Genomic DNA, 8,759 nt, shown 5'->3' on the forward strand with positions numbered 1-8,759 from the left:
TCACAATCAAAAAAAAAAAAAAAAAAAAAGAACCTTGGGGAAGGGAGGGAGGGAGGGGATGGTAGGGGGAAAACAATGGAGGGGGTAACAATGTTCAAGAGGAAGTGGAAGTGTACTCATTGCCTCACTCATGTAACTGTAACCCTCTGTATAGTATCTTTACAATAAAAAAAAATTAAAAAAAAAAGTGCATTCTAAATGGGGACAGGAGAGTGACAGAGGTGGGCAAGATTGATTATAATACATTGTAAATGTGTTTGAAAGGTAAAAATGAAATCCCTCCATGTAAAACTAATGTAAGCTTAAAAAAAGTCGAAGAAGCTCAAGATCCTAAGTTCAAGCCCTAGTACCCTCCCCCCCAAAAGTTACAATACTCTTATGTGTGTACATATTATATAAATAAATGTATACATGCACATATTTGTACTATACAAATAAGAGTACTTTTATTTCTCCCTAAAAAGTACATTGTTTTCTTCCATATTTTGACTTATTGTAACTAAAATTAGTAATAATAGGGGCTGGGAATGTGGCCTAGTGAAAGAGTGCTTGCCTAGCAAGCACTATTCTTCAGTGCCACATAAAACAGAAAATGCCAGAAGTGGCACTGTGGCTCAAGTGATAGAATGTTAGCCTTGAGCAAAAGAAGCTCAGGGACAGTGCCCAGGTTCTAAGTTCAAGCCCCAGGATTGGCGGCAGCAGCAGCAGCAGCAGCAGCAGCAGCAGCAACAACAACAACAGTGTCTTTTATAAAAGGAAAAACAACAACAACAACAATGGTGTCTTTTATAAAAGGAAAAAAAAAAAGCCAGGTGCTAGTGGTTCATGCCTATAATCCTTGCTACTCAGGAGGCTGAGATCTGAGACTCACAGTTCAAAGCCAGGAAGGCAGGCTTTATCTCCAATTAACCACCAGAAAACAAAAGTGGAGCTGTGGCTCAAAGTAGTAGAGCACTAGCTTTGAGCAAAAAAGCTCAGGGACAGCTCCTAGGCCCTGAGTTCAAGTCCCAACACTGATAAAAAAAAGAGAAAAGAAAAAAAGAAAAAGAAAAATCATCCACCAAATCTAAAGTTTCATATCATTTTAAGGTGACTGGGGTGTTTTTGGAGTCATTATTACAAAAAGTGTTACATGCATATTATAAACACATCAAACAATAAGCATACACAAAATTATACTTTATACGCACATTTATTATATTCACTAAATTACATTACATTATTTTCTCAAAAGCTGAAATAATTGCATTTCCTGGGACATTCTTACAGACTTTTCTTTTTCATTTTCAATATTGGTGAATGAATTTGAACTATATTTCAGGCAAAAAGCTTGTGATCTCTCCACAATCAACCAATAAAACACTAGAATAGTGGTAACACATCTATCATCCAGCTATGTAGGAAGCATAAAATTGAGGTCTAGGCCAGCCTGGGTATAAATGTTAGAACCTATTTGCAAAACAACTAGAACAAAAGAGTTGGGGCTTAGCCGGGCGCTGGTGGCTCACGCCTGTAATCCTAGCTACTCAGGAGGCTGAGATCTGAGGATCGCGGTTCAAAGCCAGCCCGGGCAGGAGAGACCGTGAGACTCCTATCTCAAATAAACCACCAGAAAACCAGAAGTGGCACTGTAGCTCAAGTGGTAGAGCGCTCGCCTTGAGCTGAAGAGCTGAAGGACAGCGCCCAGGCCCAGAGTTCAAGCCCCACAACCGACAAAAAAAAAAAAAAAAAAAAGAGTTGGGGCTCTAGCTCAAGTGGTAGAGCACCTGCCAGGTCATATACAAAGTCTTGCGCTTAAACTCCAGTACCACACACACACACACACACACACACACACACACACACACACACACACACAAAGAAAAAACTGGAAGCACCTCTAACTGATTTCTCTAAAGACTGAATTAGTCTGCACTATTGCTAGTAGTAAATAAGCAGATAACTGGACATGAAATTCCTAAGCTCTGAATTGTGGTCTAACTGGTACTTCAGATGAGTTTTAAGCATCTCTAGGTTCTCCAGAAATCCTAATCTTCATCTGAAATTCTTGGTATATAGGATTATCTCTATTTTCTTTGTACTCTCTAAAATGGCTGGATATTTATTAAAAACCTTGATAACTTAAGAGCAGAGGTGCTAGGACAATCTAGGGCCTTAATCAAACTTGAAGTACAGACAGGTCTGCCAACTTTTCAGACACATCCTATACAACTCTATTATAATAGACAAGTAATTCTCTTCAACTAATGAATTATTACAAATACTAAATATCTGCTGGAGAGGGCCATTCCTGGCTGCTTTCTCTTGTTACCAACGCTGCCAAGCCAACATGGGGTCTGAGAAGGTCTGGATAAAAAATTCCAGGGTGAGGGCTGGGAAGGTGGCTCAGTGGTAGAGCACTTGCCTTGCATGCATGAGGCCCTGGGTTTGATTCCTCAGCACCACATAAGCAGAAAAAAAAAGCCGGAAGTGGCGCTGTGGCTCAAGTGTTAGAGCGCTAGCCTTGAGCTGAAGAGCTGAGGGACAGCACCCAGGCCCAGAGTTCAGGCCCACGACCGGACCCCCCCCCCAAAAAAAAAATTCCAGGGTGAAGTCCTGATCACATTTTTTTTTCCTTATAGCTTCCAAGAGCTTATATGATACCCTTGTGTCAATTAGATTTAATATAGGTGTCTTCTAGGGGTCCTACTAGACATTATACCATTTCTTTGAGTAGGAACATCTCATAGGTGGCACTGTCAGCTTACCCTGCAGGTGAATGCCATTCTGCATTTCCTGGTTTACAGGCCTGCCTTGATGAGCAAGGGGTGTGGTAAACTAGGTTGAGTTCAAACAATCCATAAAAGTTAGAGATCAGCCTTTACTGTGACTCAATCTTCATATGCTAAAATTGCTCCCCGAGTTGGAATCCTGGCCCTACTCCCTCCCCATTCTGGTAAACAATGGAGTACTTTTGATTTTCACAAAATATGATGGATGAGACTTTATAGGTCATCTCAGCAAATTTTTTCACCCTGCAGTACTGGGGCTTGAACTCAGGGCCTGTGTGCTGTCCCTGAGCTTTTGTCCTCAAGGCTAGTGTTCTACCACTTGAGTCTCAGGGACTTTCTTCCCTTGGCTGGCTTTGAATTGAAATCCTCAGATCTCAGTTGCCTCAGTAGCTAGGATCACAGGTGTGAGCCACTGGCCTGGCTCATCTCTGTAAAAATCTTGGAAGATACTGGCCCCAATGCTTAGTCCTTCAGTTATTACTCTGTCAAAAAGGAATGAGCCAGGCATTGGTGGCTCACACCTGTAATCCTAGCTACTCAGGAGGCAGAGTTCTGAGGATTGTTGTTCAAAGCCAAACCTGGCAGGAAAGTCAGTGAGACTCAATCTAAAGTGGAGCTGTGGCTCAAAATGGGAGAGTACTAGTCTTGAGCAAAAGAGCTCAGGGTCAGCACCTAGGCCCTGAGTTCAAGCCCCAGACAAAGAAGAAAAACAGAGAGTGTGTGAAAGCTTAGAGGACTCTTCAAGTGGCCTGCCTTCTCTGACTTAACAGTATTGATTCACTCAATGCGAGGACAATATAATCTGTAAAATAATCTGGATTTGCTGTTGAGACTGTTGTAACTGATGATTCTCTCATTAAGAAAGTGCTTAGACATGATTCGAAGCTTATACCAGTATTGGGAATTTTTCTTTTCTTCTTTTTTTTTTTTTTGCGGTCGTGGGGCCCGAACTCTGGGCCTGGGTGCTGTCCCTCAGCTCTTCAGTGCAAGGCTGACGCTCTACCATTTGAGCCACAGCACCACTTCTGGCTTTTTCTGCTTATATGGTGTTGAGGAATCAAACCTCATGCATGCAAGGCAAACGCTCTACCACTGAGCCACCTTCCCAGCCCAGGCTTGGGAATTTCTAAAGTCTGTTGCAGAAAGACATGGTATTAGCCAAGAACAGTTTATAGAGAAGGTGGATGTGGCTGTCCAAGCTGCAGTTGTGAAAGATGACATATGGAAGATGTTTGAGCTGAGCACAGGTGGTGTACACACACCCACATCTACACCCACACCACACCTCATGTTTCCCTATTCAAACCTCTTCTTACTCTGAACTCCTAGCAATTACAGATCTGTTTATCATCTGTATAGTTTGCCTCTTTTAGAATATCATATAAATACAGGAATCATATAGTATGTAGCCTTTTCATCCTGACTTATTTTACTCACCAATATGCATTTAAGATGAATCTTCATCTTTGCTTGGTTTGAGATCTCATTCCTTTTATATTGTTAATAGTATTACATCATCTGGCTATTTGGCAATTAGTTGATCCCTTCACCTACTGAAGAACATCTTAATTGTTTCTAGATTTTTAATACAAATAGGGCTGCTATAAACATTCAAGTGTAGGATTTTGTGTAAACATAAGTTTTCAAATTATGGATAAATATCTGAGTGAAAATGCTCAATTACAGCTCTGCAAGAAACTACCACTATGTTCCAAACTGGCTATTCCATTTTGTATTTTCACCTGCAATGAATAAGTGTTCTTGATGCTCTATATCCTTACCAGCATTTGTATTAGCCATTCTAATAGGTAGAAATAAAAATTTTTAAAAGGATCTTGATATATAATACCACATTACTCTTCAGAAAGTTTTTATTGGATTATCTGGCATAATTCTTGTTTCCATACTCTTTTGTTTCCCACATTTAATAAGACATTATGCTGATTCTTTCTCTCAGATTGTTACTCCTTAATCCAGACCTTCATTACTGTATAGCTGAACCAATAGCAACATAAAAGACTGCATATTTTCTAGACTATATATCTCCTGTTTCAATCAAGTTTATAATATACAACTAAAAAGTATAATCTTTCTTTAACATTTTTTTCTTGTTCTATTCCCAACATCAAAACAGAAAAAGTAACAGGATTTGTCTTAGTAACTTTGCTTTTCAAGAATCATAGTGGAGGGCTGTGAAGGTGGCTCAGTGGTAGAGTGCTTGCCTTGCATGCCTGAGGCCCTGGGTTCGATTCCCCAGCACCACATAAGCAAAAAGAAAAAAAGCCGGAAGTGGTGCTGTGGCTCAAGTGGTAGAGCACTAGCCTTGAGCTGAAGAGCTGAGGGATAGCGCCCAGGCCCAGAGTTCAGGCCCCACGACCAGACCCCCCCCCCCCAAAAAAAGAATCATAGTGGACTGGACACTGGTGACTCATGTTATAGCTATAGCTACTTGGGAGGTTGAATTTGGGAGGACTCTGGTTTGAGGTCAGCCTGTGTATACATGTGAGACAACTTCCCAATCAATAGTTATGTGCAATGGTATGCACCAATCTTAGCTATGTGAGAGGCTGGCCTGAACAAAAAGCTAGACTCTAGATAACCAGTGCAGAAAAGGGCTTGTTGCCTCTCTCAATGGCATAGCACCCAGCTAAAGGCCCTGATTTCAACGCCTGTAGTACCACCAAAAAAATAAAAAACCGAAACCAAAATCATGGTTAGTGGCCTATTGGAATTAATAGGACTATTATTTCAGCCAGCCATAGTGAATTACACCAGTAATTCTAGTTACTTGGTAGGTAGAGATCAAGAGTACTGCAGTTCTAGGCTAGCAGGGTCAAACAGTCCTTGAGACTGTCATCTCACCTAATAAGCTGGGAGCAGTGGGTGTCATCCCAACTACAGCAGAAAGTGTAAATAGGAAGATAGCAGTTCAAGCCGTCCCTGGAAAATGCCAGGCCCTATTTGGAAAAAATAACAAAAACAAAAAGGGCTGGGTATTTGGATCAATTAGTACAATGCCTGTCTGACAAGTAAAAGGCCCTGATTTTAAACAACTTCCATTCCAGAATTCAGTGCTCTGCATTAATGTAGATCAGTATTTTCTTCTCAGTTTTATTTTTAAATTTTAGCTAGTACTGTGGTTTGAACTCAGGGCCTTGTGTTTACTTGGCTAGTGATCTATCACTTGAGCCTTGTCTCCAGCCCATCTTTTTACTACTCATTTTGGAGATGGAGTCTCATGGACTCTTCTGCATGGGCAAGCCTTAATTGTGGTCCTTCAGATCTCAGCCTCCTGGATAGCCAAGTTTTCATGTGTGAGTCACCCGCATTTCATCCCAGTATTTCTTTAATCAAATTTCTCCTTAATCCTATTTCTGGTTTCTTTATATCACCAAATCAGTCTTTTTACTATCCTGATATATAATATGAAGATATTTAATTTTGTCATTATTCCTATCATTCCTTTCCATTTAGAATGTTTTTTTTTTTGTTTTGTTTTTTTGTTTTGGTCGGTTGTGGGGCTTGAAATCTGGGCTTGGGCGCTGTCCTTACGCTCTTCAGCTCAAGGTGAGTGCTCTACTGCTTGAGCCACAGCGCCACTTCCGGTTTTCTAGTGGTTTATTGGAGATAAGAGTCTCAAGACCTTTCCTGCCCGGGCTGGCTTTGAACCACAATCCTCAGAGAAGCTAGGATTACAGGCGAGAGCCATTGGTGCCCGGCTCCATTTAGAATGTTTCCCTCATTCAGTGGGAGATGGCTTAGTCATTTAAAATTCCATCTTAGTTCAAAATGTCCAGAATCCAAGATTTTCCCTAAACAAACTCATTCAATTTAAACTATGTTTAAAAATTATTCAATACTTCTGTAAAAGTTTATCCTGTCTTGAATATTTCTAGGCCAGGTGCTGGTGGTTCACACCTGTAATCCTAGCTATTCAGGAGGCTGAGATTTGAGGATTGTGGTTTGAAGCCAGCTGGGGCAGGAAAGTCCATGACACTGTTATCGCCAATTAACCACCAGAAAATCAGAAGTGGACCTGTGGCTCAAAGTGATAGAGCACTAGCTTCAAGAAGAAAAGCTCAGGGACAGCACCTAGGTGTTGAGTTCAAGCCCCACAAATGGCAAAAAAAAAAAAAATTGTGCCAGGAGCTGGCTCATACTGGTAATCTTAGCTACTCAGGAGGCTGAGATCTGAGGATCATTGTTTGAAGCCGGCCAGGGCAGAAAAGTCCTGGTGAGAGAGACGCTTATCTTATCAAAAACCAGTAGTGGTATGGTGGCTCAAAGTGGTAGAGTGCTAGCCTTGAGCAAAAGGAGCTCAGGGACAGGGCCCAGACCCTAAGCTCAAGCCCCAGGACAAAAGAATTATTATTATAATAGTGCTCAAGGTACACAAAAAAGATACATTTTATTTTTCCTCCTATCATTCTGTTTTTATCTTTGCATTGATGTGGATTGAACCCAAGGCCTTTTGCATGTTTAGACAAGTGTTCTACCACTAAGCCACACTCACAGCACCTATTTTCTACTATTTCATGTTTTTGTTTTTTTCTTACCTAATCACTAATCATCAAACTTATTCATCAGGACAATTGGAAGGAAGTACATTAAGTCTTTTGCTTCTTTTATGTGTTTTCTAATATATTAGGCAATGAACTGATGTAGGTTGCATGAACAGATACAAATTCTAATAGTCATTTGAAATGATATTTCAATTTTATTATACACAAAAGCTTTGCATAAAGATTAAAATAGGCTAGGAAATACAAATATTAAAAAGAGATGAAGCATTTAAAACATTTCTGTATAATTACCTAAAGATAATTGTTATCAATTAATATCTTGGTTTACAGATGACCTACTATAATTTTTTCTGTAAAGGTATGGAACTTGATGTGAAATGATGATTATGTGATATACCTCTGAATTTATCTACATTGAAAGTATGCCTCTAATGACCAAATGGGCACACAAACTTTCTACACCAGCCACCTACAGTATATCTAATATGTCTGATTCTTGGCTAAGAGATCCTCTCACCAAATCCTTCATTCTCAGTAACCCTAATACCTCTGTGATATGGTGTCCTTTATCCAATAGTCAGAAGCCCAGGGAGGAAAAAGGGTATCAATGTTTCCCTCTTGTCTCCTAAGTTAAGATCCTTACTAATTCCACAAGAGTATTTATGTTCTTAACCACTTTTTTCTTTCCAGAAAACTGGAAGTGGAGCTGTGGCTCAGTGGTGGAGTGCTAGTCTTGAGCAAAAAAGCTCAGGGACAGAGCCTAAGCCCTGAGCTCAAGCCCCACAACTGACAAACAACAAAACAAAACGAAAACAAAAACAAAAAACTACATTTGTTTCTGGTACTAAAAGTATATAAACAGAAGAAGCAACCATCATCCCTCATTCTTTCTTTTTAAGTTTTTTTCTCAGGGCTGAGAACCAGGGACTCAAACTTGCTAAGCAAATGTTCTACCACTGAATCACACCCACAGTCCTCTTGCCTTATTCTTTTTATTTAGCAAGGATGAACATCTTGGGGGCAAACAGGCATTGTGTGTGTACATATATTTTGCTCCTTTTCAAGAGGGGTGTGCTCTGTAACAAACTTTCCAAATAATTTAGTAGAATTTTCACAGGCTCTATGTTGGAGGTGCTCCAGATACAGACATGACTCCCCATTTTTTATATGCCTGCTTCATGGTTTTTTTTTTTGGGGGGGGGTCCGGTCGTGGGGTCTGAACTCTGGGCCTGGGCGCTGTCCCTCAGCTCTTCAGCTCAAGGCTAGTGCTCTACCACTTGAGCCACAGTGCCATTTCTGGCTTTTTTCTGCTTATGTGGTGCTGAGGAATCGAACCCAGGGCCTCATGCATGCGAGGCAAACACTCTACCACTGAGCCAACTTCCCAGCCCCTTCATGTATTTTTTTTTAGACATCTTGTAGGAATATTTAACAGTATCCCACCCAAGGGGTAGCCAAAGTATAG

Source organism: Dipodomys merriami, unplaced genomic scaffold (assembly GCF_024711535.1).
Source record: "Dipodomys merriami isolate MVZ:Mamm:240054 unplaced genomic scaffold, mDipMer1.0.p SCAF_27, whole genome shotgun sequence".
Lineage (NCBI taxonomy): Eukaryota > Metazoa > Chordata > Mammalia > Rodentia > Heteromyidae > Dipodomys > Dipodomys merriami.